The sequence below is a fragment of the Neovison vison genome, chromosome 4, assembly GCF_020171115.1.
Source record: "Neovison vison isolate M4711 chromosome 4, ASM_NN_V1, whole genome shotgun sequence".
NCBI classification, from domain to species: domain Eukaryota; kingdom Metazoa; phylum Chordata; class Mammalia; order Carnivora; family Mustelidae; genus Neogale; species Neogale vison.
Window position 1 is genome coordinate 204,675,778 of NC_058094.1, and position 27,234 is coordinate 204,703,011.

At 37.2% G+C, this 27,234-nt stretch overlaps 1 long non-coding RNA gene across 1 annotated transcript in view; it reads left to right on the forward strand.

The window, feature by feature from the left end:
• Window positions 1-4,106: 4,106 nt before the first annotated feature.
• The window catches only part of LOC122904115, a 95,659-nt gene continuing 72,531 nt past the window's right edge, over window positions 4,107-27,234 (forward strand). The window contains exons 1-2 of the long non-coding RNA XR_006384156.1: window positions 4,107-4,660; window positions 5,454-5,527. This is a non-coding gene — a long non-coding RNA (uncharacterized LOC122904115). The remainder of the gene's footprint in view (window positions 4,661-5,453; window positions 5,528-27,234) is intronic.

Sequence of the window (27,234 nt, forward strand, 5' to 3'; positions counted from 1 at the left end):
TAACTGGAAAGAGTTGGTAACTTTACCTCTTTTCCTTCCTCATTCTCTATTGCTCTCTTCTTTCAATTATACATTTTATAACAGAATAATATCAAAGATCATTAAGAACTTCTTACAAAGAGAAGACACACAGCAGCCAGGACCTTCTATTTTGTAATAGGCTGCCATTATTTCCACTTCCAACCATGGTGACCACTGCTCATTCTGACTTCCATCAATTTGTTGAATAATTCTGTTGAAAAGCTAGGGGTTTTTAAAATTTCTTGACTCAAAATGCAACTAATCTGCATACCATTTGATAATAAACCTCCAGTTTTCATTGAGATTATGCCAAATGGCAAAATGTAGGATCTCCCTTTCTCTTTAGAGACAGAATGAAAAAGAAACACTTTTTTAAAAAGGTAAATTGTTAGAAAAATATAAGTAAAAAGAAGAAAATAACTGCCTCAATAAAAGGCATAATGGAAACATTTTAGAAACCAATTTTCAAGTTTAGAAATTGCCACAGTTTTACCATATTGTATAGCAAGAAGCATAGAAGACCCCCAATAGCTGAAGACCCCCAATAGCTCTGACGTTTGCCGTTTTATGAATGATTGGTAATCAGAGTCCTACTGAAGATGTGATTAAAAGAGTGCCTCTATGATATACATTTGAGATTTAGGGATTTAGGGGTAGCTCTGGTATAATAATTATGAGGATGAAGTAATTGCCTCTTTTTATAGTATTTTCAAGAGGAGGCAGGATTTTTTTTTTTTTTTTTTTTACTTCATTCAGAAAGTCATGGTAGATTTGCCAACAGAAAAATCTCTGAAAAGGGAAAGACATGTTTCTCCAGGGAAGTGTCTTTCTGGATTTCCTGCTGAGGATACTGAAGCAGCAACAAGCTCCAGTTGTCAACCTTCACATTCCAGTGAACTACCAGGAAAACACTGAGAGTGCTCACACTCTAAAGCCGACCTGCCAATTTGCTTTCCCGTTTAATTTGTCTTCATTGTTACAGTCATCACCACCATGGAAAAGCAGACATTTGTTACCAGTGGCTCAGGACCCTCTTGTGAGGATCTTCCAAAGAGAATTGCATATACTTCAGTGGCCATTCTTGCAGTCAATTCTGCCCAAAGTATAAAATAAGATGGATACATCCAGGTAAAGTTCCTGGACCGTAAGAATTGTCTTACTCATTTATTTTTCAATGTACTCAGCATAGTGCCCTGTTGTAGGTGCTTAAGAAGTATTTGTTGCATTGAGTCAAATTATGGTGAGAAGAGGCATAAGCAGGCAAAGTGAGTATCATGCCAAATCCCTTAGTTCCCTTAATCCATATACTGCCAACAACAAACTGTAAATTAGAACTGCCACAGATATGTTTGAACTTCTGTTTAAATTCCTCACTAAGTTAGTGCTTCTAAATTTAATACTCTAGTCACATTCCTGGCAGGAGGATAAGCACCGGGATGGAAAATTAGAGAAGTCTAGTCTAGTGCTCATCTTGGCATTACCTTTTGGCAGCAGAAGCCCCAGGGCAAAATGCATTTGCTTCTCAGCCTCATTTCCTTACTTGGCTGTTAAGGGGGAAAAGAGGAGCAAAAGCCAACATTTTTAAATCACTTTAATCACTTAGAAGAAAACAGAAATTTTATAGATACCCATTAACTCTTTGATGGCTGTCTGTCATTAGCACCATGCTAATAAATGACCAAAGAGTAGCCTTAAAAAGTTGCAGTCTGATCACTGGAGAGGGGAGGATACCTACAAATTGCCCATATTTTAGATGACATGTCTGAAGCAGGATCATCTGAAAACAACACTAGGAGCTCACTCTGGGTGGCCAGATCACACAGTAGCTGGTTACTGAGTGACTCCCTTTTTTCCTAGATGGAAGTGTAGCACCCAATGGAATTGAAGATGTCCTCCCAAGCAGCGTCCTGCAAATCAAGCATGAGCACCAAAGTTCCCAGCTGTCTAAGATCTTGGGCCACTGGTAATCCCAGAACATGTCTGTAAGTATCTGACACTCAAAATCCAGACTGCCTGGGGCCAAAGAGCCTATGGATCCCATCATTAATGAAATCATTTTCTTATATGTAGACAAGAGACAGTTGCATGTTCTTCTCCTGGAATAAAATCCATGCTAAGTACTACAGATTATGATCTCTTTATAGAGAGGGAGATTGCCTGGAAGAATCCCTGTATTTCTGTTTTGTTGACTCTTGCCTTAAAATGATTCCTTTCCCCTCTAATGCTTATTCTTTAATCTGTATCATGTGATATTTTAAAAATCACCCAATCCTTTACTTCAGCAGTAGAAACCTTTAGGGATCCCCTGACACAACAGTATCATAAGGAGAAAAGTATGGCTCTTTGGGATCAAAATCTGTAACTTACCAATAAAACTCCATTGATTAGTTATTTCAGTTCTGTGAGTCTCAGTTTCCTATACTTTGAAATTAGACTGATAACCATCTCAAATTGTTCTGGATATTAAATAAAATGATGTGGCAGGCCCTAGCGTGAAGCATGAACTCAGTATTTGAGTTCTTTTCCAATGTCTCCCATCCTCTCCTAGCACATTCACCTTTTATTTCTAAAATTATGAAAGAAATTGTGGAAAATGGGGGAGAAAGCACTGAGGAAGTTCCATGAGATCAAGGACTAACAGTGGAGAGGATCAAGGCAAGGAAGCAAGGATGGCTTTAGAATATGGGTGAGAGATTTCTGGGAAACCTTTTCTCTTCTGACTTCAGATGTGCTTGGAGATCACCATCTCCTCTAGGCCTAAGTAAAAGGAAGTTGCAGAAGATTTTTATATTATTCTTTATCTAACCTTAAATAAAGATAGATGCTGCTGATTTCTTTACTTCTTTACTTCTTTTACTGCCTGGTACTCAAGGGGCACAGTAACAGGTGCCAAAGGACACAGTTGCATTTCACAACATCTCCATCTTCCCTTTTGAAAAGCATAACTAGTACATTGCATAAACCTTCCTGTAAACTGTATTAAGTAGTAACAGTTCCCAAAGAGAAAGGCTATGCTGTTCAGAGGCTGCCATGATTCGCTTTCATTTATGACCACATGATTTATATCAGACAATGGCAGCAGCAGCAATCATAATCACTCTGGAATTCAGCTTAGATAGACTCATAATTCTTTAAATGGGTACAGTAGCTTTCAAGCTGTCAGAATAAAGGAGGAATCATTTATAACATCAGCATCTTAACAGGATAAAAGAACAAACAGAATCCTATGTATATCAGAATGAGATAATTAACTCATTGCTAATATGAACTACAATGTTTTTGAGGCATGAAAAAAAAAAAGACATTTCCAATCTTTTTCTTCTTTTCTGAGTCAGCCTGACCTCTGGACTCAAAATACTCATTTGTAAATGACATGCTCAGGATTAGAGGTGTAGACAGATCAGACCAAATAGGAGCTCAAAGGCAAGAAGCTCTGTTATTATTAGTTATTTATCCTCAAAGCTGCATTGATTTTGCCATTTCTAAATTCTATTAACTCTATGCCTGTATACCCAAGCCCATAAAGAATTAGTTCCTGTTTAAGTTTTTCCTCCCCCAGGGGATTTTTCTGATGCTTCTATGATGCGTCTCAAAAACACCTTTCAAAAGAGGAGAGCCCAAGTCATTGCTTATCAAAGTTGGAGCATGATAAGCTGTCTTCTCCTCCTGGGCCCAGTCTCATATGAAGGAAGGTGAAATGAGAAAACTTTATCTTGAATTTATACATATTTTAGAGTTTGTAAACCACGTTCACATACCACAACTGGGAGTATCAGGTTCAAGAGGGGAATGTGCATATAAGTGAGCATCCTTCACTATGTCAAGGTAGATGAAATGCCCACCTAATTTACTACAGCCATGAAAGGTACTGGATTTGGAATCAGATAAGCCTTATCTTTGCCCTTTACCAGTTGTATCTTACCATAAAGACAATCACTCAATCTCTCTGATGCTATTTTCACTATTCTAAAATGGAATTATTTGAACTCAATACTCACTAGGATCCCATTTAGTTCTAATGTTCTATAATTATGTATTCTCTCTGTTTCACTCACTTCTAAATCTCTTATTTTTCCACCAGGAATTGAGGCAGTCCAACAGCAGAAGTATTTCAGGATGTGGGCTGAAGAGCAGAGTGAGATGATACAGGAGAGACTCCAAACCAAGAGAAGCACACAGAGGATTCAGCATTGAAAACCAAACCCAGGCAGAGCTCACAGACACAGGAGACTTGCAAGGAGCAGATCTGGCTGGGAGCAGAGGCATTGCTTGTACTCCTGCCTCAAAGTGCTCGGTGACAGGGCACATCAGGAACGCCTAGACAAGCCCTAGCACAAGAAACCCAGGGAATCCACCCTGAAAATACTTAAAGCTAGCCACATCATCCAAGAGAAGGGCTTCAGTAACGGTCTGGAAGCATCCATGAAGATTATATTTGCCTCCTTCTTAAACATTGCCATCTGAGAAGTCTGCCTTGCAGCTAGAAATCAGGATATTCGTGGGAGCTGAATGGGAAAGATAATTTATATATTCTTTTTTTTTTTTTCAAAAGTTGTACCACTTCATAGGGGCAAGCCTGTTGAAGATCCACAAGCAATCAGATGAAGTGAAGGATTTAGCAGAAAATTGGAAGAACAAGGTAGGAAGAAAGAAATCTGTTTTTTCATTGAGAATACTCATTTAAGTGGTGAAGAAAAGCTTCACAAAAATGGTAGAGAATTATTTGCAAGAAAAGGGTTTTGTAGAATCAATGGCTTGTGACAGTAATGGTTAAAAACTGTAATTAAGGTGTCATGTTTTAGCAAAGTCTAGTTCTAGAAAAGAGCAGTCAGTGGCTAATAGAATTTGAGGTCTTGGTCTTTTAGGAAAAAAAATCAGCATTCTTTCTGTTACTCAACATGAACTTCCCAATGGTTCCTTATTCCTGCGAACATCAGAAACAGCAAGTCTAGTATCAGAGTTCAAAGAAAAATAGATTAAAAGAAAAAAGTCCTAATTCCAGTGGCATAGGATATCAATAAAAAAGAGAACAGAAAATGTCCCTAGTGTGTTAGATGGATTTGCCTTTGATATAATAATGTTTTAAATGACATGATTGTATAGAAGGCAAAAATGGATCTTTGTGATCCATTGTGATGTTACTTATTACTTCATTACAGGCAATTCTTAAAAAGATATGACCTACAGTCTGAGGGGTTTGAAGTGGCGGCGGGGTGGGAGGTTGGGGTACCAGGTGGTGGGTATTATAGAGGGCACAGCTTGCATGGAGCACTGGGTGTGGTGAAAAAATAATGAATACTGTTTTTCTGAAAATAAATAAATTGGAAAAAAAAAAAAAAAAAGATATGACCTATTTTGATGTCTCACCATACCTTCTACACAATAATGTTAGAATTGGAACAGGACTTACATTTTTTTTTTTCCTTCAACAGACTCTTTTTGCATCAGATGAAGGGAAGCTGAGAACCTGGGAGAAGTGAACTGATGCCCCTGGAAATCTGACCAGGTGAGATTGGAGGAGACGCACCCAGGACCAGAACCTTTCATTCTGCTTCCAGATAGCTTTCATTTTGCTCTTTTAAGCATTTTCCAAAGTCACCTGTAGTGCTTTCCACTCTGTTCCTTATCCCTCTTTTCTCTTTCTTCTTCGTTCCCCCTCCTGTCCATTGTCTGGTTATTATTATTGTTTATAATTTTGGAATTTCTAGTTAACAGAATTCTAATAGTTCATAGTGTCTCATTAAAGACTACACTTTCCTTTTTGAGTTAATTCTATTCTATTTTCTATTTCCAATGATTCTGACTTATCCATCAAAGACATATATATATATATATATATTTTTTTTTAAATTTTTATGAGAAATTGGCAGGATTAAGAAAAAGATGGTATGGTATGTAAGTATTACGGGGATCCAGAACATTCCAGTTAAAAAGTCAATGAAGTGATGATCAAAAATAGATCTGAGAAGATTACAGCAGCAGCAGCTCCTGGAATGGTGTGAAATTAATCATCTTGGAAATAAAGTAAAGCAAGTATCCAGGGAGAAAGGCTTTGCACTGGGGCCTCTACAGCATTAGATTTTGATTCTAGGGTATTGCAGCCCTCATATGCCACTAGGAATAATTCCTGGAAATAGTATTAACCCAAATCCCACTAATAAATGAAGAGTCCTGGGTGTAGGCTCTAGATACTGAACAACAGTTTGTGTGACTAACAAAAAATATTATGTTATCGAAGATAAATGTCACCTACAAATTTTAGTTGTCTTAATTATAGTCTGCAGCTGTTATGCAAAGCCAAAAATAATGTAACTGTCACCATCAAAATGTATTTTTTTAAAGGCATGTCTATACAAATGGCACCATGGTGAATGCTTTACAGATTGAGTAAATTTTTAAAAGGCTCCCAGTATAAAGTGGATGACTAGGTTCTATACTGCAGCTGGTGAAATCTGCTAAGATCTTAATTCTTTCAAGACAAGGAGCTATGTCCTCAAGGAGAACCAAGTTCTCTGTTTGAGCATTCATGAACTTCACTGTACTATTGGATGAACCTTCTCATACAATTCACAGCATATTCGCTATGAATTCTCCGGTCTCACTTGAAGCCTCCCCTCCTCTGGGGCTTTGACACATTATAAATATCCTTATTTTTTTCTTTCAAAATGATAGTGTTATTTGGAAATAAATAAGAGGTAAAGAAAAAGAAAGTATCAATTATGATCGTAATAGTTTTTCTTCTAATTGTCAGGTACTTGAATACAGCTTCGGATAATTGTCACAGCAAGATATAGAAATGTCCTTTGAGGAGAAAAATACCATAAATAAATTTTATTGTGTATAGAAGACTTTATCAAGCTCTCTTGGTGAAAACTGCCATATTAATTTGTACTTTCAAAAATTAAAATAATTATAATTCATTTTTTAGTATTTAGATTACCATATGCCATTTCTTCCCCCAAACCATATGAATGATTCTATATCTACAGTATCAAAAAATAATTACTAGACAGTGAAAAATTCACTCACTGGGGAGTTTTTTTTTTTAATGATTGCTCGCAGATGATTTTATTTTTTTCATGATGAAATTTTTGTGTCCATCAGGTTTTTGTTGTCTTGTAGACAATGCTCGAATATTAATATGTGGTTGGTGCTTATCGGCATCATATTAAAACCACCAGATGTCAGGACAGTTGAACTAGTTGGGAATAATATCTGAAGAAATAAATTCCATCTTTTGTTGTTTTGAAACATAATCAATGAGGAGCTGAAAATAATAGAGAAGTTTACAAATATGAGGCTATTATTTATCTTATGATAAACTGAACTATAAATGAAATGAGCAGTTTATCTTTTAAATATTTGCAAAATGCTATTTTTCTCTTTATCATACTTATAAATGTTTTTTTGAGAACAACCAATGAAATATAAATAAGCAAGCTAAATAAAAATATTTGCTCATCACACAGAATCCCAGCCTATTGGTTTAATAGAGCAAGCATGCATTAGGTCTGTCGTCCTGAGAAACGTCTTCCTCTGTATCTTGCAGTGTTGGTGGTTAAAGAATTGACATGAGAGACTGGAAGAGGACAGACCAATTTTGAGATAATAAAAATAAATGTCTCTCTAAGACTCATCATGTTGAAGAAAGACTCACATTTCTCTGCAGCCAGCATTTGGAGGAGACAGCTATTTTTAGCCACAGATACACTTCAGATTCCATTAACTAACTAAAACCAGGGGCTGCTTAGGAACAATCCTGAACATAGTCTGTTGTAAAATTGCAAAATAGAAATGGGGATGTGGTCATTGGAAACGTGACTTAAAGGAGTGGGGCACTAAAAACAAGAATACCAGGGTGGTCAATAAGGATGGAAAAGGAATGGTTGGGGGATTTATTAGAAATTGGTGACCTTTAAAGAGCAGTTTCAGTCACCCCAGGAAGGTCAAACAATCAAGTGTCCAGGATCAGAAGCTTTCAGATTTGTTGACCAAGTAATAGACTCAGGCTGCTATAATAAGGCTTCCCAAATTTCTGTTTCCAGAGCCTGGTTCCTCTGTGCCAAGCACACCCAACTCAGTCATCAGCAAAGCCTCCTGCTGAGAATCTGCATGAGGGGTTTTCAGGCAGCAGCTGGAAATCTCATTTGTTTTGTAACTGCTCTTCTTGACAAGAGACTCAAGCCTCCATGGGCACAGGGGATCTGGGAGCCTGTCTCTCTGCTTTGCTGAGAGCAAAAAGACAGCATCCCTGACCACCCCCTTAATCAGCCAAGTTCAAACACAATCACACAAGCTTCAATTCTGCAAATTTCACAGGCTATACAATTTAGAATCACACTGAGCCCTAATAAATAGAGGACATCTAATCACTTAGTCACATAATTACCTAAATTGGGGACATCTAATCATTTCCTGAATCTAATGCTTAGAGTCGAATTTATGAGAAATGAAACAACAACAACAAAACAGTTCTTGGAGGGAGCCAGAGATTCTCATGAGGAACAAAGGACTTCTGATTTCTTTTATTCTTTTATATTCACTTCTCTGTTTTTCTGTTTATTTGTTTTCTCTCACAGAAAATACTGTCATTCTAAGTAATAATGAAAACCTAAAGAAACCACTCTTTATTGAGTGCCTACTGTGCTTCAGGCACCAGGCATTTTACATTTTATGTTCAATACATTGAATTCTTACATGCACCTTTTATGGCAGGAATTAGTAATAATAGAAGAAACTGACGATCATGATTAGTAAGAAGGACTCTGGTGCTACTTCCATATCACTTTTCCTTTTTGTTATTTCCAGTCTTTCACTAATATAAGCCATGCTGCAGTATCTTGTATCTCCTTGTAAATGTATACCATGGTCTGTAATACCTAGTCACAGAAGAACCGATTATAGATTAGAAATAGCTTTGATTTATTAAGATATGGTTTATACCTTTAACCAATGGTATTAGATGGTATTCTCTGTACCATTATATGGATCTAGGAACCAAGGATGGGCATAGAAGTGATCCTGGTCTCCTGGGAGACTTCTGCTTCCTACTCCCTCCCAATAAGTTCAGACTCTACTAGGGGTCTCAGAGGCGGAGTAAGTAGTAAAGGCTTCACTAAACCTAAAGTTGTAGTGCCTGTCACTTTGGGCTCTTCATCACACCAGACAAAATAGAAAAGGAAGGTGCTGTCCTCCAGGCCGAGGCATGCAGCCTAGACGATCATGAAGAGGTAGGGTCGCTGCTCACAATGGGAACAGGAAGGCTGTTGGAGCTCAGAAGGCTTCTGGTGCTTCTCTTTTTGGTAATAATCATATATGGGCAATTGTAGCAACTAGGTCCTGTCAAGAACTGGGTCCACAACCCCTCAAGCATAAAGGTCTGACTTTCTCCATTAGGCTGGCAAGTACTGGCTAAGGGTTAGAGGAATCTTGAATAAATGGAAGAAAAGGCAAATAATGTATGTCATTGATGGCCTCAGGACCAACTGTAACTTCCCCCCACTAACTCTGTCGTAAATATATTTTGGGAAATTACAAATTTTCAAGGACAGCACACTGAAAAAGCAATGACGGGACATGGCACATTTAACGTTGGATCAGGCGGATCAGGATGGTGCAAGGATCAGGTGGATCAGGGCTCTGTGCATGTCCGTTCCCGCACTCTAGCTGACTTCCACGCCTGCATCTGGAGCTCTGTGCCTATCACACAGCAGGCCCTGGAGTGCAAAGGCATTAACGCTCTTAGGAGCAGCTCCCAATCAATGCCTCTCTGATGTCTGTGTGTACATCTCCAAGTTCCCCTGCCCTTTGGGTGGGATCATTCTAATGTAGGTGTTTCCCTGCAGATTTAATCTCCAGTTGACTATCGTAAGAGCTGGCTAAAGAATTTATCCTGCAGTCCTGTCTTGCACTTCTGTATCACTTTTCCTTTCTCCTACTGGTATTTCTTATACTACTGGGATATAAATTTTTGCTTCACAGCCTCCTCTGGAAGAACTCAAACTAAGACACAGGGTCTCAGCTGTTTGCAGGAATCTCCATTCCAGCTCATAATGCTCAAGGTCATATCTCAACATAGGAATGGGCCTATATAAGCATCCAATTTATGAGGGACCAATGGAGTGCCAACCTTTACTCTGGGTTCCCATTTTGGCTTCTGTCCCACCATATTTACTGTTTGTATTTTTTAAGTTTGGATGCATGTGATTTGATTTTCAGAATAAAACTGAAATAATAAAGTCTCGTGTTACTTCTATCAAACCCATAAAAATGAGGACAGTGGATAATGCCGGGTGTGGACAGGGATACGAGGCCAGGGGTGCATTCACAGGCTTCTGCTGACGGCGAATACTGGTGCAGGCCTTACATAGAACAATGTGGCAGTAGCTACAATAGGCTTCCACTCACTCTTTGAGACCTAGCAATTCTTCTCCTGTGTATACATTCCAAGGCAATGCTCAGTGGATCCACGAGAAGGCACGCATGAAAGCTCAACACATTGGGGTTCTTTGTTTTTGTTTTTGCTCTTGTTGTTGGCAGGAAATTGCCACCAATGTAGCCATCTACTGCAAGAGTAGTCACTGGTAAGCTGTGTTGATGTCCAGTCTGCAGGGCATGGTCTGGACAAGCCACAGACTAATTATACCCATAGCAACTTGCAGAGAACTTAAAAATATACTGCAAGGTGAAAAAAGCAGAAATCACAACAAGATATGTATCATAGTTCTTATATGCATATTAAAATAGGCCTATGAACAACAACTCATCTTCTGTAAGAACATAGCATGTTGTATAGACCAAACACACTGGGGAAGAGTAGAGGAAACAGGAATGAGAAAAAAGAAAACACACGAAAAAAAGCAGAACTGTGCTTTATGAAGACCAACGATAATGTATCAAGTACTGACAGATCAAAATTAACCTGACCCTTCACACCTAAAGTAAAAAAAGAAGTTTTTTGTTTGTTTGTTTGTTGATGTGTTTGGAGTATTTCAAGTATTTCTATAGGCCTGCTGCAGATGGAAGTTTGCCACAAGCTTAGTTGAAGTGCTGGAAGTACTATAACTCATTTAATAATTTCCTGGTGGTGGTGATTCGTCTGGTTCCAATTTTCTTCTATTACAAATAGTGCTGCAATGAGTGGCCTTCTGGGCCCACATGTAGTATATGTAGCACTGCTGAGAGAAGCAAGGAGATGAAGGGGGCAAGAATGCCGGGTCGTGTTGCAATCCTGGCTTCACTACTGTGTGCCCTTGAGTAGCTCAGTTAATTGCTCAAGGCCTCAGTTTCTTGATAGGAACAGTAATAACCTCCTAGAGTTACAGTGATGATGATAATAAATAAAATGAGTTAATGTTTGTCAAGCACTTAGAACAATGCTGGACATACTGAGCACTCAACAGGATAAGTAACTATTATTTTATTTTTTGACAATATTAGCTATTATTAATTCTACTGTTTTAGTGCATATTTCAATGGGATAAAATTACAGGTATGGAATTTCTTGCTTTGGGGAATACATTTTAAATGTTTATGTGTTTTAAAAATTCTAGAAAGGTTGTATCAATTTAGTCTACCACCAAAGGTGCCCAGGCTATCATTTTCTACACTCTACACCAAAAATAAGATAACTTCCTTCTTTGCCATTCTTTTTTTATTGCACTGCTGAGTAAAGCTTTACATTTCACCTTACATTTCCTTGGTTACAAGTGAGTATGTGGGTCTTTTAAACTGCTATGGACTATTCATTCAAAACTGGCATATTAACAAAATTAATCCTAACCAGCTTTAGACAAAAGAAGCTTCAATCAGCTTTTGTATTTATTTGGCTTATGACCTATGATAGATTCAACCAGTGCTAAGCTTAGGATGGAGCAGCCCTACACCCTGCCTTAGAGATTCTGCCATTATTTTCTTTCTGGCCAGATGGGCTATTGGGAGATATGAATGATCATGATTATACCAGAGTGTTGTCATTGTACTTATTTTCCTAACATTCATAAACATCATCTTGATTAAAATCAAATCTCCAAAGCTGTTAGGAGTCAAGATAAATTGACTCGGAATTATTAGACATGGGATTGCTTTATGACATTGCTTTTACTTTAAAAATTTTTAATGATATGTAACATTTTAACAGCGTAATTTCAATCCAAATGCCTAAATTCTATCCTGTGACCTTAAAAAAATTTAAATGTCTATTATATCTTTATTAGAATAAATTCCCAGTTCATGAGGATTTAGAAAATGTCAGCCAGTATAGCCAAAGGGGCTCTTTTTTAAGAGGTTTATTTTGAAAAAAATCAAAGCATATAATCCTAGGGTAGTTCATATGGGGGGGAAAAAAAACTAAAGTGCCAAAAGAGAAGACACTTCCTCTCAAAATTATCTTTTGATGATTTCTTCTATTGAGTTTCTGAAAAATTTTCCAATAAAAACATTTTTTATTCAGTGTGATATATATTGAGACAATTCTCCCTCTTCTATCTCAGATATATCCTTGATGCACAGAACTCCTACTGATTCTGTAGCAATTTTATCAATGTAGAAAGCCTGGTACGAAGAGAGAAGAGTCAGAGCATGTGTTATTTTATCAATCTATTGTTGCAAGAAACAACGGAATGGTAGGGGAATTGTCAGTTTTTAGAACAATATTTTGCTTCCCTGTATTCTTAGCTTACTTCTTGGGGAATTTGGAAAACTGTAAGATTTCAGATTTCTATATTTTTCAGTATTAAACAAGGTTATTAATTATTGCTCATATAATCCCTATATTACATGTTTTTACACTCCAAACTTCAGGTTATATGTTAGGAAGTTCCTTTACTTAAAAACCTCACCTAGCAAATAGGGTAGAACATATTAATACTACAGACTTCACATTTAAAACCATATTGGCCACAAAAGTCCTGCCAAATGAAGTTTTAGTCGAATGTCCTCCTAATATATGTTAGGTTATGCTTTGTGAAGAACCACCACTTTAACAAAGAAACTCATTTCTTGTACACTGGTACAGTCTTTATACAATCTCTATAAGACTAAGATGTAAAACTGCTTCAGGGATAACCCTGTGAAGATTCATTCTCACCAATACATCCTTTGCACAATTTCTCACCAACATTGTCAGTGAAATAGAGCAGAGAACTCTTCTACGATGACTCTAGGTATTAATAGTCTTTCCTCTTATCTTTTGTGCATTTTTTTTTCTCCAGTTTATTTATTTTCAGAAAAACAGTATTCATTATTTTTTCACCACACCCAGTGCTCCATGCAAGCCGTGCCCTCTATAATACCCACCACCTGGTACCCCAACCTCCCACCCCCCCCCCACCTCTTTTGTGCATTTCTTTACCAGACCTGCTATAACAGAGCAGATTAGGTCATCAATGAGATGCATACTTTCTTTTTTTTTCCTTGATTACAAAGTATATTGAGATCAAGACATTCTAGGAATGAAGTTACGAAGATCAAAGATATAGTCCAGCTACTGACTGTACATTGATTCAAGTCAGGGATCATTCACTCACTCAGAGTGCTTAAATAATCCCAACCAAGAACGAGTTACAGTAGAATATAGAGGATTCAAGTGTAAACAGACTTCCCTTTCTTTTGTGTGTCCAGGTAAATAAGTTATACACTTCATTATTTGTGATGCAACATAGAAAGGGACAGGTGAGATGAGATAAGAGCCTCGTGAAATCCTTCATAGAGATGTCCTATAGTCTGAACCACAACAGATAGGTAGTATTTCAATGTGGATATAGGGTAAATAAATATTTGAGTGAAAAAAAAATAGTGGGAAGAAAATCTGGAGTGGGTCCGTGTGGGAACATCTAGGGGTCTGGCCTCTTTGGGGAATAAAGTAAGTGAAAGGAACTGATGGAAAGCAAGGAGGTCATGTCCTCTGAGACCAGATGGTAAGGCCCTGATATACCCATTGCCAAAGAGCAAGGGCTTTTCTTGGTCATTGTAGGTTTTAAGTAGAGATTAAGTGATCAGAATTGTGTTTTACAGGGTGAATCTGGCCGAGGGGCTCAGACTGGATTGCAATGAGGGTATCTTGCAAATACTAAAGAGAGAATCTCCTTACAAAGGTCAAGGGATTTGGCCACAGGGCTTCAACCGAGGTGATGAGCCTGAAGTGGAGGAGGGTGGTGGGTGAGGGTGATGTGGAGAACTTGGTGACAGGATAGAGGCTACAGGAAAGAAAAAATAATAAGGTGATTCTGTTAATAGAAGCAAAGGACACAGGACAGGGACAAAAGCTTTGGGGGCAGAAGCTGAATATTTCATTTTAATACATATTGAATTTTAGGTTTGGGGAAGCAGGCAAGTTTACTATGAGGTGTTAAATCCAAGGAAGAATAAGCATCAAGGTTATTGTTAACCTAAGGGTTAACATAGGATGTTTCAGGGAGACAGGAGAAACACGGAGATGTCCTTGAATTTAGTGACTAAGAAGTCACTGGTGTATCTCTCTTTTTGAAATGAGAGAGAGAAAGCTTATATCTCAAAATATTAATTTTATATACAGGGAGAGAGATAAAGGGACTGTTTTCTGTATTTTTTTTCTTTTGTACAATGACCAAGCATCACTTGTGTAACAAAGAAAACAACAAGGAAATGTCAACAATTTTGGTGGCATTTAGGTAGTGTGAACAGAAGCCATACGCACAGATATTGCAAAGGCCAATTGCAAAAGCTCTACTTATTTCCTTTGGAAGAACTCTGTGTGCTCTATTTCAGCATTCACAGTAGATTGTCCTGCCAGGAGTTTTCTTCCATTATGGGTCCCAATCTGAGATTTTATCACCTGTGGAACAACTGATCACAGTTAGTACCCACAGCATCAATGTGTGAGTGCTTAATGCTCTCACATAAGGAAAATGATCCTCTTTTCTACAGCTATGTTTCCTGGCCATCATTCTACACATTTCCTGGCTTGTAATGATTCCCATCTCCCTCATGGGGAATTATAATTAAAACAACTAACTTTAATTGAGCAGTTACTATACAATATGTGTTTTAATAGTTGATTTACGTACATTATCTATGTGAATTCCCACAATGACTCTATGGCATCTCTGCTATTAGTTTCCCAATTTACTTAGGAGGAAGCTTATACTTAGGGAATGTTGGTGACTTGTCCAAGGCAACCCAGCCAGTAAGTAGTGAGGAAAACATCACTCCTATCATCATGTTTTGTCAGTTTCTCTAGCATGGGGTTGGGCAGTTCCTCCCCAAGAAACTATCTGATAAGTGGTTCAAAGTTCAAGGCAGATGAACTACATGAGTCTCCCCCTACATTACTAAGGCAATTCCTTCTCTGTGACTGTTAGCAAAATGGAACTACAGAAAGTCAGGAGACTGGAATTCCAGTTTTAGGTCTTACACACAGAAAAATCACTTAACCTCCTTGGGTCTTTGAGTGCTTTTACACAAAAATATTTTAGCTACATCACAATGCTATTTGTAACTATTGATTAAGATAACTCCATGAGGGTGCATGGGTGGCTCAGTCAGTTGGGTGTCTTCCTCTGGCTCAGGTCATGATTCTAGGGTCCTGGGATGTAGCCCAACATTGGGATCCCTGCTCAGTGAGGAGTCTGCTTCCCCATCTCCACCCCTGGTTGGTGCTCATGCTCTCTCTCTCTTTCTCTCTAATAAATAAATTAAAAAAATAAACAATAAAGAAAGAAAGAAAAGTTTAAAAAAAGATAACCCCATGGAAGCTCTCCACAAACCCTATAATGATCTGAAACTTACTCAGATTCTGATGCAAACCTCTTTGTTCTTCTCCCCTCCACCCCAGATAGAAGAACATTCTAAGTCTGTTCTACGGATACTACTCACTAAGTTAGGGATATTCATAAGAGCCAGGGCTCTGACTCTTGTTCCCACGAAATAGGATTACACTTGTAAAATGCTCCTAAATCTTGGATAAAAAGAGAGATTATAGTATTAATGGTTTTATTCTTCAGAATACTATATTGCTGGTTGAGCTCAAAGGTTGAAATGCTAAAATTCAGACCCCAGAATTATATGTTTCTAATGAATTTTCTGAGGAAAAAAACCAAAACCTCTATCTAGATAGTTTTCATTTATTCAACATTGTTGAGAACCTACTGTGGGTCCTTAAGTGCCTCATAATTCAGTGCTCAAACAGGGAAGAGAATAATATTCAGCATTGGCCTAAGAGGGGAAGGAGCTCTGGGTGGATGCACCAGCATCCACAACAGTGGTCTGAATACAAAACAGTTGTATAGAGAACTGAAATTCCATCTGGAGAATCAGGGTGAGATCAGAAGATTTTCCAAAAATGACACTTGAGCACTAAAGAGGAGGGACAGGTATCCATGGGCCTTGTATTCTACGTGGAAATGGTTGCCCTTATCCCAAGGGCTATGAGGAGTTATTGACAGATTTTATGAACTCTTGTATTTAAAATGTGAATCTCAGGTTCATATAAAGAATAGATTGACTGGATGGGTCAAGGTTTTCCTTCTTTTTCCTGTGGCAGCCTTTCTTTTTTTTTAAAAATCAACTTTACTGTGATGTAATTTACATAAAATAAAATGTATCCACTTCAAATGTACAGTTAAATGCATTTAGAATAATGTATACACCTGTGTAACTCCTGCCACAATGAAGGCTGTTCATTACTCAGAAACTTCTATCCTGCCCTCCTACAGTCAATCTTTTTTGCTAACCAAGACCTCACACTCACCTTTAGCCCTAGGAACTTCTGAAGTGTCTTTTGTTTATAATGATTAGCTCTGGCTTCTCTAGAATATCATAAGAATGACATTTTAGTGTTCATATACTTTTTAATCAGGTTTCTCCTCAGCATAACAGTTTTGAGACTCACTCATATTGTCATAATTTGTTTTTCCTAGGACTCTGTTGGAAATTTGAGGTATTTCCAGTTTTCAGTTATTATAAATACTGGTGCTATGAATATTCATGTTCAAGTATTTGTGTTGGCACAAGATTTCTTTTTTCTTACATAAAAACCTAAAAATGGAATAGCTGGGTCATATGGTAGGCAAATATATATTTAACTATATAAATAACTGCAAAACTATTTTCCAAAGTGGTTGTCATATTTTACATTTCCATCAGCAATATGAGAGTTCCAATTGCTCACATCTTTACCAACACTGGGTATTGTCAATCTTTCTAATTTTAGACATTCTAGTAGGTGTATAATGGTGTCTCACTATGGTTTTAATTTGCCTAATGACGAATGAGCAACTTTATGTGTAGTTCCCTGTCACTCATCATATACGTTCTTTTTTAAATTAAAAAAGAAGTTTCAGAGGTAGAGGTCTGTGACTCATCAGTCTTATATAATGCCACCCAGTGCTCATTACATCACCTGCCCACTTTAATGTCTATCACCTCGTTACCCTGTACCCCCCCTCACCCTCCCCTCCAGCAACCCTCAGTTTGTTTCCTATGGTTAAGAGTCTCTTATGGTTTCTCTCCCTTACTGGTTTTGTCATATATGTTCTCTGTTAAAATCTTGTCTGTTAAAAACTGTTTGCCTCTTTACTGATTGAATCATTTATTACTGGGTTCTAAGAGTTATTTACATATCCTCAAAACAATTCATTAGTGAAATATATGTAGAATTGATCCTTGAACAACATAGGGGTAAGGGTGTTGACCTCCAGGCATTCAAAACTCCATGTATAAATTTTGATTATCCAAAAAATGTAACTGCTAATAGCCTACTGTTGACAGAAAGACTTATCGCTAACAGTTAATTAAGACATACTTTGTATGTCATACATATTATATACTGTATTATTATAATATAGTATGCTAGAGAAAAAAGTTTTTAAGAAAATCGTAAGGAAAATATATTTACAGTTCTGTACTATGTTTATTGAAAAAAAATCCACATGTAAGTGGACCACACAGTTCAAACTCATGTTGTTCAAGGTTCAACTGTATATAGCAAATATTTTCTCTCTTGTCTCTTGTGGCTTGTCTCTTGATTTTCTTAATGATGTCTTTCAAAGAGAATTTATAAATTTTGACAAAACTGCAAAGTCATGGTCTAAACACTCTAGTTAAAAGGCAGAGATTGATAAGTGGATTAAAAAAAGTATATGCTGTCTAGGAAGATATAGTTTAAATACAAAGACATAAGTAAAGATATACTTTAAATATAAAGAGGCAGGTGGATAGGTGAAAGCAAATAGATGGGAAAAGATACAGCATGCAAACAGGAGGCATGAGAAGATGGCAGAGTGGCTATTTTAATATGTGATAAAGTGGCTTGCAAGACAAATGATAATATTAGAGGTAAAGAGGGGCATTTCGTAATGATAAAAGAAAAAGCATATTAGCAAGACTTGACAATTTTAAGTGTATATATGTCTATTTACAGAGTTTCAAAATACCTAAATTAAAAATTTATAGAATCAAAAGAAGAATCTTGTAACTCCAAAGTTATAGTAAGATATTGTAATAGTTGTCCTTTGGCAATTGATAGCACACCTACTTATAAATCAGTACATTTCTTGAATGTAATTACTTCAGAACACTAGACCCAGCCACTGAAGAATACCTATTCTCTTCAGGTTCACATGGTGCATCATTAGATTATAACACATTTTAATAAATTTAAAATTATCAAAATCATGTGAATCGTATTCTCTGATCATAACAATCAGATTAGGAATTAATATAAGTAAGATAGCTAGGAAAAACTGCCCATAATTCTGGAAACTAAACAACACACTTTTAAATAATTCATGGGTCAATTAGCACTTAACAATCTTTTGTCTCACTTTTTTTTTTTTTAAACGAAGGACAAATAATAAGACCTCCTTAATTATTTCCCAGTTATTTAGTGAAGATGAAGTATGGGAACAGAGGTTAGATTGCTTTGATTGTTTGGAGGTCATATACAAATACAGTATTCTCTGAAAATAAAGACTGAAGCCTTCTCTGAATAATAGCAAAACTACTTCTACTATTATTTATTGTAGTCAGAGAGGATAATCATGTGCCAAAGGGGAAAAATGATAGCCACCTTTGCCACCCGCTCTTCTGGTTTCATGATACAGAACAATTTATCCCATCATTTACGGCTGTATTCCAAATTCTCTCATTGCCACCGCCACATTCTCCCTTGATTTTTTTTTTTCTATCTTGTTCGTGATAGGGAAAGAAAATATTCTTCCTGAAGAATATTGTGTAACATTATGTCCTTAAGTGCAGGCTGGTAAACTAAGGCAGTTGGTGGTGGTCTTGGTGTGCTTCTTTCTTCTTTATCTTTTTATTATTTTCCTTCTTTCCCTTCCTTTCTCCCATGTTCTCTTTCCTCTCCCTTTTCTTTCTCATTACCTTCCCCTCTACCTCCATTCTGACTCACTTGTCAAAACCAGCCCTATGATGGAATTCAGAACTAATGATGTTACTCTTAGTTCACTGGGGGGAAAAAATCCAGTATTTTTTTACATTTACCTTAGAGATGTTTGGTCTTGACACTGTGGTCCAGAGTAGTTAAGTGACTTTAATCTGATATAAATCCACTCCTCTGACCACTTGTTACATCTCTGAATTTTAAGTCCCAATGAAGCCCGTGAAAATGGTCTTGCTGAAAGTCCTTTTCCCACCTCTGTGAACTGCCAGGTTGGCTGACTTGATCCTCTCTATTGCTGCCCGTATTTTTTCCCTAATGACTTGAGTTTGGCTCTAAACCTTTAGAGTGCTGTCCGAGATCAGTTGATACCATGGCTTGTGTTTCCTTCCTGGATCTTTCTCCTCTTAACTAGTCTATTCCTCAGCTTCCTCCTCTGTGATGTCTCTCATAGTGCTTCTCATTCTCATTTGGTCATTTGGTCAGCTGCTTGCTTGCTTTCTTTCTTTCTCTCTACTTCTTTCTTCTTCCATCTCCTACATCTAAACATTATATAAAAACATCTTTGGCCTCATGCTTCCCTTTTATCTGGTTTCCTAACCAGACTCTTGTCAGTTCTAGAGAATAGGATACTGTTCTTCACCCTTCTCAGGCTACTTCTGATGAAAAAGCCACTTATTAAACCACATTATGGTCTATGCCATATGTTAGCAACTCCAAATACAATTTACTTTTGGCCAGAAGAACACAAAAGAATAGTGATACCGCTTTTGTTTTTAAGTGAATTTATTGTGGAGATCTCAGTTACTTGAGGCATTCTTAAGAGACGACACCAACATTAGTGCCAGTTGAAATCAGAGGGAAGGAAAAAGGAATAAAATAATAAAATATTTGGTGACCAATAATTGGTATTGTATTTTCTGGAGGAACTCTTTGCCTACAAAATGGAGGTAACCATCCCTGGTTTGTGAAATGTACCTTCTTTTCCTCTAGGTTGCTGTCCTATTTCAGGGTCAGTCACTACACTGACCTTCAGAGTTATATATAGCTGGAATCTCTTTTATTTAGTTTAATACTTTGCAAGACATTGTACTCAGAGCTTGACCTGGATGAGCATAATCCTCGTGGCCATACTCAGAACCAAGTGTTATTATTACCTTCATTGTATGAATAATGAACCACTGTTAAGTCTATGAACAAGATAAACCAAAATTTGATTGTAGCTCACCAACTTCCTAGATATCTCATGATGGGGAAGTTAGTTAACTTGTCTCAGTATCAATGCTCCCACCAGGAAAATTTCTATTTGATTGGGAAAAGAGATCATTTGACAAAAGTAAATGAAGGTCTCCAGAGGTACTGTGGGTAAAACTTAATAGTCAGAAATATTTGTTTGGCCTTAAGTAGTCTGGAGGACAGGAGGAAAGCTGTTCTCATCCTTTGCATTTACTTTCAGAGATGCAGCAGAGAATGCAATGATGACTTAGCTCTTCCAAAGAAAAGTAAGTTTAAGTTTGTAAAGGCAAGAAGGAAAATGTAGCAATGGCTATATGATACATACCCTACCCCCCCATACAGATGGGCTAGAGACTTAATGGTCCTCAAATAACAGATGTTAATGCACCATAAACAGAGAAAAGCACTAGCTCTGCTAGAATTCCCAGGAAAATTACATCAAATCTATGGGCTTTCATTATTTCAGGTTGGTTTATATTTATAGGTAGTATGAAACTTGCTACCCGATTAGCTAGTTATTAAGCAAATACACAAATGACAAGAAGCCCAAGACTAGCAGAACATGGGGTTTACTTATCTTAAATATATTTTATATATAGAAAATTCTGCTATGTACTGGATTTATTATGATCTAAGATAGATAATAGCCGACCTCATTGGGTTTCCCGTAGAGAAGACAAACATTGATTAGATATATAAATAATCAACTAAAGGTATCAATAAGTAACAGAACACATTTTAGGGCATCTAGACACCATATTTAAGTCTTCTTTGATCACTAAATATTCTGTGGCTTTGGACAGGATACCTAAAAGTCTGTTTCTTCCTTGTTGAAATAATAAGGAAATAGTACCATCATTCCAATCTGTTATACAGGGACAAAATATGGCTGGATTTAAAAGTATCCAAATTTTTTGAGCACTTGCAGATTGTACAATAATGTTAACATATAATTAGTATCCTGATAGACAGCAATGTTAAACTTGAAAAAAATTAAATGAGAAAATTTTACATTGCCTTCATAGCAAAGCGCTTGGTGTAAGTAGTCAATAATGTTATTTCCCTTCCACTGCCCATCCTCTTTCTTGAGGAGTAAAATATGCGTTCAGACAGAAAATATCCATGTCAGAAAATGGGGAGAGTACACACAAGTAAATTAGCAGCCTTCTTCATGAATATTTAAAATAGCTAGTAAGAAAGCACACTCCCATTTGTGCTAATTTCTGATATTTTAAAAGTCATCTGTGGTTTTGGCTTATGGAGGATGAATCTTAAAGAATTTATTTTCCTGCATAGCATAATCAGGTTGGAAAGAAATAATCAAAGTGACTATAAAGCCTTTTGCTACTATCAGCGCTAATAAGAGAAAAATTTGATTTTCAATTCATAGCAGCCTGGTCTGATTTTTAAAGGAGGATTTCCTAATGTCAGAAAATAAGCAAGCTATGCCTCTCTCCATAGGCAGATATGTAAATACAAGGATGGATGTGGGGAGGGAGAGAGAGACAGAGCGGGGAGAAAAAGAGAGCATTATTCTTCTTGTTCTTCCTATCATAATGGTCAATGGTGATGTAAGGCCAAGTTTCCAATGACTGAACAGTAAGAGAAGGAGATTATTGATGCTTGAAAGAATCTTGTTGTGTTGTTTCTCTTGGGCCCTAATATATCTCTACCGCATAAGAATGAAATATTAGATCTGAGTGTAGTATTTCCATTTGGGAGTAGAGTACCAGCTGTCTTCTTAAATTTCCATGCCACTTAATCTAGCTCTAAGCTTGGTTAGCTTTCAGTTCACAAAGAAGGCAACAACAGTTACACAGGGTCACATTTTCAGCAAGGTCTCTGAGGTAATGAAGGGTACCAAGTATGCTAATAAAGAGAGCAGTGAAGTTAATTCCTTGAGGGAAGTGGAAAGACATGGTTCCAAGAGCCACTTTTTGGTGCAATGCAAGAAGTGACCTGGGAATAGAAGGAGTTAACATTGAAAGGCAAGAATTTGAGAGTTTCTCAGCATTGCTAGGGGATTACCACTCAATTAGCCTTACTGATGACAATGTTGAATTTATTACCTGGTATGTTCATTTCTCTCCACATAAGCATCGAAAGATACTTAGGGTCAAAACTCCCGAGATGATCATCTAGAGAGCTACTCACACTAAAATCATCTGCTGCATCAGCCCTCTCAGTCCACAAAATAGACTTGCAAAGGATGATGCTGATATGTCCATTCTAATCACTACTAAGATTTTTCAAAGGCTACTGGTACATTTGTCAAAATTTCCAAGACCTTCATTCCTATGCTAGGTCAGAGGGGAAAAAATAGATATTTAAATAAGCTTTGAACAATTCCTTTAAAGAAGTCAAGTAATTCTGTCAGAACATCATATAGAAGTTTTAGAGTTGAGATCACTCATCTGAAAATAACTTCTCATCTGACTCCCTAATATGTGCTTGTCAGAGAAGTTTTATTAATATTAAATATTCAATTAAGCCTATACTATGGTAGCATACACAGAAAAATACATGAAAAACAAAAAAGCTGAGAGCTACCAAGAAATCATACTGTTATTCAGGTGCATACCTTATACCTCTTTTAAGATTAATAAGTGGTTGATAAGCATAATCCAGAATAAATCATAGCATCAAAGAATATTAATGATACAAACTATGCTGATATACTTCTCTCCTACTGTCATTCTAACTACTGTGTAACAAAATAGCATACAATAGCATAAAATGACAAACACTAATTCTCATGTTAATAGGTCACCTGGCATGGCTTTGCCTCAGCTAAGGCCAAGTTTCCAATGACTAAACAGTAATGGGCTGTGGGACTGCTAATCTTTGGTCTATGTGGACTATGGATCAATCCAAGTCTGCCTTATGTCTCCTCTAGGTCCTCAGATATCCTGGAATGTTCTTCAAATGACAAAGTTTGGAAGATCCCAGATACATGAATTAAAACATGCAGTGTTTCTTAAAGCTTAGGATCAGAACTCTTGCTGTTGGATCTCACAGATGGTTAACTTCTCCTCCCTTCCATTGGCTGAAGCAAGTCACAAAGAGGAGAAGAAACATGTTCCTCCCAAATAAGTAGATGGGAGAGTCATTACTGTTGAACAATAAGTGATTTTACTCAAGTTGTTAACAGTAATCTAACCTCCTTATTTCCCAGGGAGGAATGCTGGAGGCACTGGCCGCACTTGCTCTTGTATGTGTGTGTGTGTTTTTGTGACATGTTTCAGGGAATGCTACAGGTTAATTTCAAAACTAGAATAATAGCAATGTGCTCCATATTAAACATTTTTTAAAGCATTTTATTTATCCATTCAAGAGAGAGCATGAGTGGGGGAAGGGGAAAGAACGAGAGAGAAGCAGGCTCCCCACTGAGCAAGGAGTCTGACATGCTCCACATGGGACTCTATCCCAGGACTTTGGGATCATGAAGAAAGTCAAGGTCAGACACTTAACCGACTGAGCCACCCAGGCGTCCCTGTGCTCCATATTTTAAAACAGGAAACTCCAGTATATTTTAATATAGTGCTTTATATTATATACTGTACCCTCTTGGAACTGACATATTTTCCCAAGTGATGAACTATTGCTTCTGAAAATCTCATTGTAGGTGGCAGGAAGGGTATGTTTTGATTTTTTTTAAGTTAATAGCTTCCTCCTCCATACCCAATTGATATGCACACAAATAAACATACACAGACATCCATACATAACATAGAGGGAGAGGAGAATGAAGGGAGAGAGAAAATACTAAAGTAGAAATGCAATTATTTATCCAATTTAAAGCTAAGCCAGCCCTAACTGAATTTGGAGCTGCAGTATTTTTGCTATTTTTCCCCTTAGGAATCTCCAGGACAAAATAGAAGCTGCTAGGCAATCTCCATACCAAGTTTGTCATTTTGTTAACAGGAATGGGAAGTGTGGATTGATAATCAGGGCAACAAAACCGGCAGAGCCAAAAATTTCATTCCTTCTCTTTCAGTAGGGATGGAAAACAAAAAATATTAATTTTTTTAAATTTACAAGACTTTTTTTTTTTATATCTCAGAAAAGCAGATGTGCTGACAAGATAGGTCAATCAGAAGCTATTGGAAGAACATTTCCTTTCTTGACATAAACCCTATGAATATATAAAAAAAGGAATTGCTGTAACAGAAAAAAAATACTATTACAGCTGTGACTGGTGGTATGTACTGAACAGCCTGCAAATCTCACCCAGAATCACTCCGGAATTCACTCACCACACATTTACCGAGCTGCAGATGGTCTTCTTGCTTATCTGATGGCAGATATCTCTAAACTGTTGGAATTACCCAACAACTTAACTTTTTGAACAACTTTTCAAAGACTCCCTACAGATTTCTTCTTTACTCAATGAATGCAGAAGGAACAGATAACTTACACAGCACTTTGGTGGACACATGTTGCGTTGGTTTGTTAATGGAGACACGAAGTATGGAATTAATGCTATCACGGAAAAGGCAAAATGCATACTGCTTGACAATAATGATTTTACTCTCTTTCTTAGGATTTTGTGCTATACCTGTATCCAATTATGCTTCAGGTTTTCATGGGTTCACAATGGACTACAACATAGTTTATCTCGCAGGTGTTTCTCTCCCAGGTATTTCCCTTACTTTGAGTTTCCATGAAATTAATGGGAGAATGACATATTCCAATAGAAACCCTACATCATCCCCCTAGACATAACCATTAAACTTTCCTCTACATGAATTCAAATTAGTATTTTCAGCACATGAAGGGAGCGGTTCTGTGGTTTAAATATCTTTAAGACAAAATTGGCCATTCTATTTTATTTTTAAACAAAAAAATCTATTTTTTCTCTTCTATCACTACTGTGCCTTCTCCTCACATAAATGGAAAAGCTAATCCTAGAGAACAAAGGGGTAAACTCATGTTTTGAAATGACCACAAACATATGCAAAAGAACAGGACGGAAAGATCAGTGTTTTTCTTTTTAATGAATTTTATGTTATCTATGAAACTGTTTTTCATGAAACATGCTTTCCAAAGCAAGCAATCGAAACACCCACCACTGCTTCTAGACTGTGCAGAAGAAAAGACAAGTCAGATCGACCTGTATTAAAATTCTGTCTCTGCAAATTACAAACTATGACCTTGGATGAGTTACTTAATTTCTGAGTTAATTTATTCCTCTGGAAAAATAGAAATGATACCTATTTAATAGAGTTGTGATAAGGATAAGAATGATATATGCAAGGTGCTTGGCCCTTGGTGAGTATTCAGTAAATGATAATGTTTACTATATCATTATATTTGGAAAATAGTAATGCATGGCAAGTAAGAGTTCACCCTCTGGAATCAAGGTGCATCTGGGTTCAAATCCAGGCTCCTCCACTAGCTATATGAAGAGTCACTGATGAGTTTACCTTTACCATAAGACTCAATTTCCTACTTTTTATAGGCTCATAGTATTTGGGGGAAATTCTTGGCCCCGGCCCCTTGTTTAGTAGATAGTTGTCACTGAGTAAGTGGTAGCCTTACTCAGGTGGAATCAGTCATGGCAATATGCCTAGTGAACCAGTGAAAATCCTTATTTGATAAAATTTTTATAATTTAGTTTCTTGTAGGTAATATTTTAGTCCCTGTTCTAGATTAAAATATAGCAAGATCCCCTTGAGAAGCCCTTCTGAAACCACCTTTCTCTACTGACAACTCACTGACCCCAAACAGATATATGTCTCCAAGAGTAAATTCATAATTGTCATTGTGACTTTCTCTAAGGACTCTTTCCATCTAGTCCTAAGGGATGATCTCTCACAAGTGGGGAGGACTCCCATGCAGTAGAGGCCGGAGAGGGACAGAGAGGAAGAGATCTGTTCTCATCCTTTGCCTCTTTGACTTTTACCTGCATGCTTCCTCGAATTCCTAGGTAATACAGTTGAGTGAAATATCTCTCTGGAAAAAACCCGGACATTTTGAATTTGAAAGACAAGGTTGAGATACAGGGTTGCTCCTAACTCATACACAGACAGCTGGCTGCCTCAGTTACCTGCTTAACTCCTGACAACCTGTGCCACCTCTTCCAGAGTACACAAAGCTGTGACAATTCTCCTTCAACATCCTGCCAATTTGGTGGGGTAGGCAGCTTGCTGGAAAGATTAATGTCACTGGCCACTAATCTATAGTCTTCTGCTTATTCAGGAAAGTTATCATTATGTTCCAGCAAGCCAGACATAAAATAAATCTTATTTCTATTTAGATATAATGGGTAGAAAGAAGGAACAGCAAGAGTCTTTTTAAAAAATCATTTTAAAACACAATTCTTAGTATTCCACAAATGTTGTTGACATTTGTAATTCAACTGACCAAATTTGCCTTTTCTCTTGCTTTCATATAGGGAGGGGGAAAAAGCGCTCCTTTTTGTTTATATTGTGCAAACAAAACTGGCGATTTTAATAAAGGCAATTTGTTTAATCAATGTATCTCTTTATATACAAATTTCAATTAAACAACTGGTTTGATTGATTTCCCCTCTGCCAGCCTAAGTTAACTATATTAATTTCAGATAGTCTCATTCCTGAACTTTAGTCAAAGGACATTTG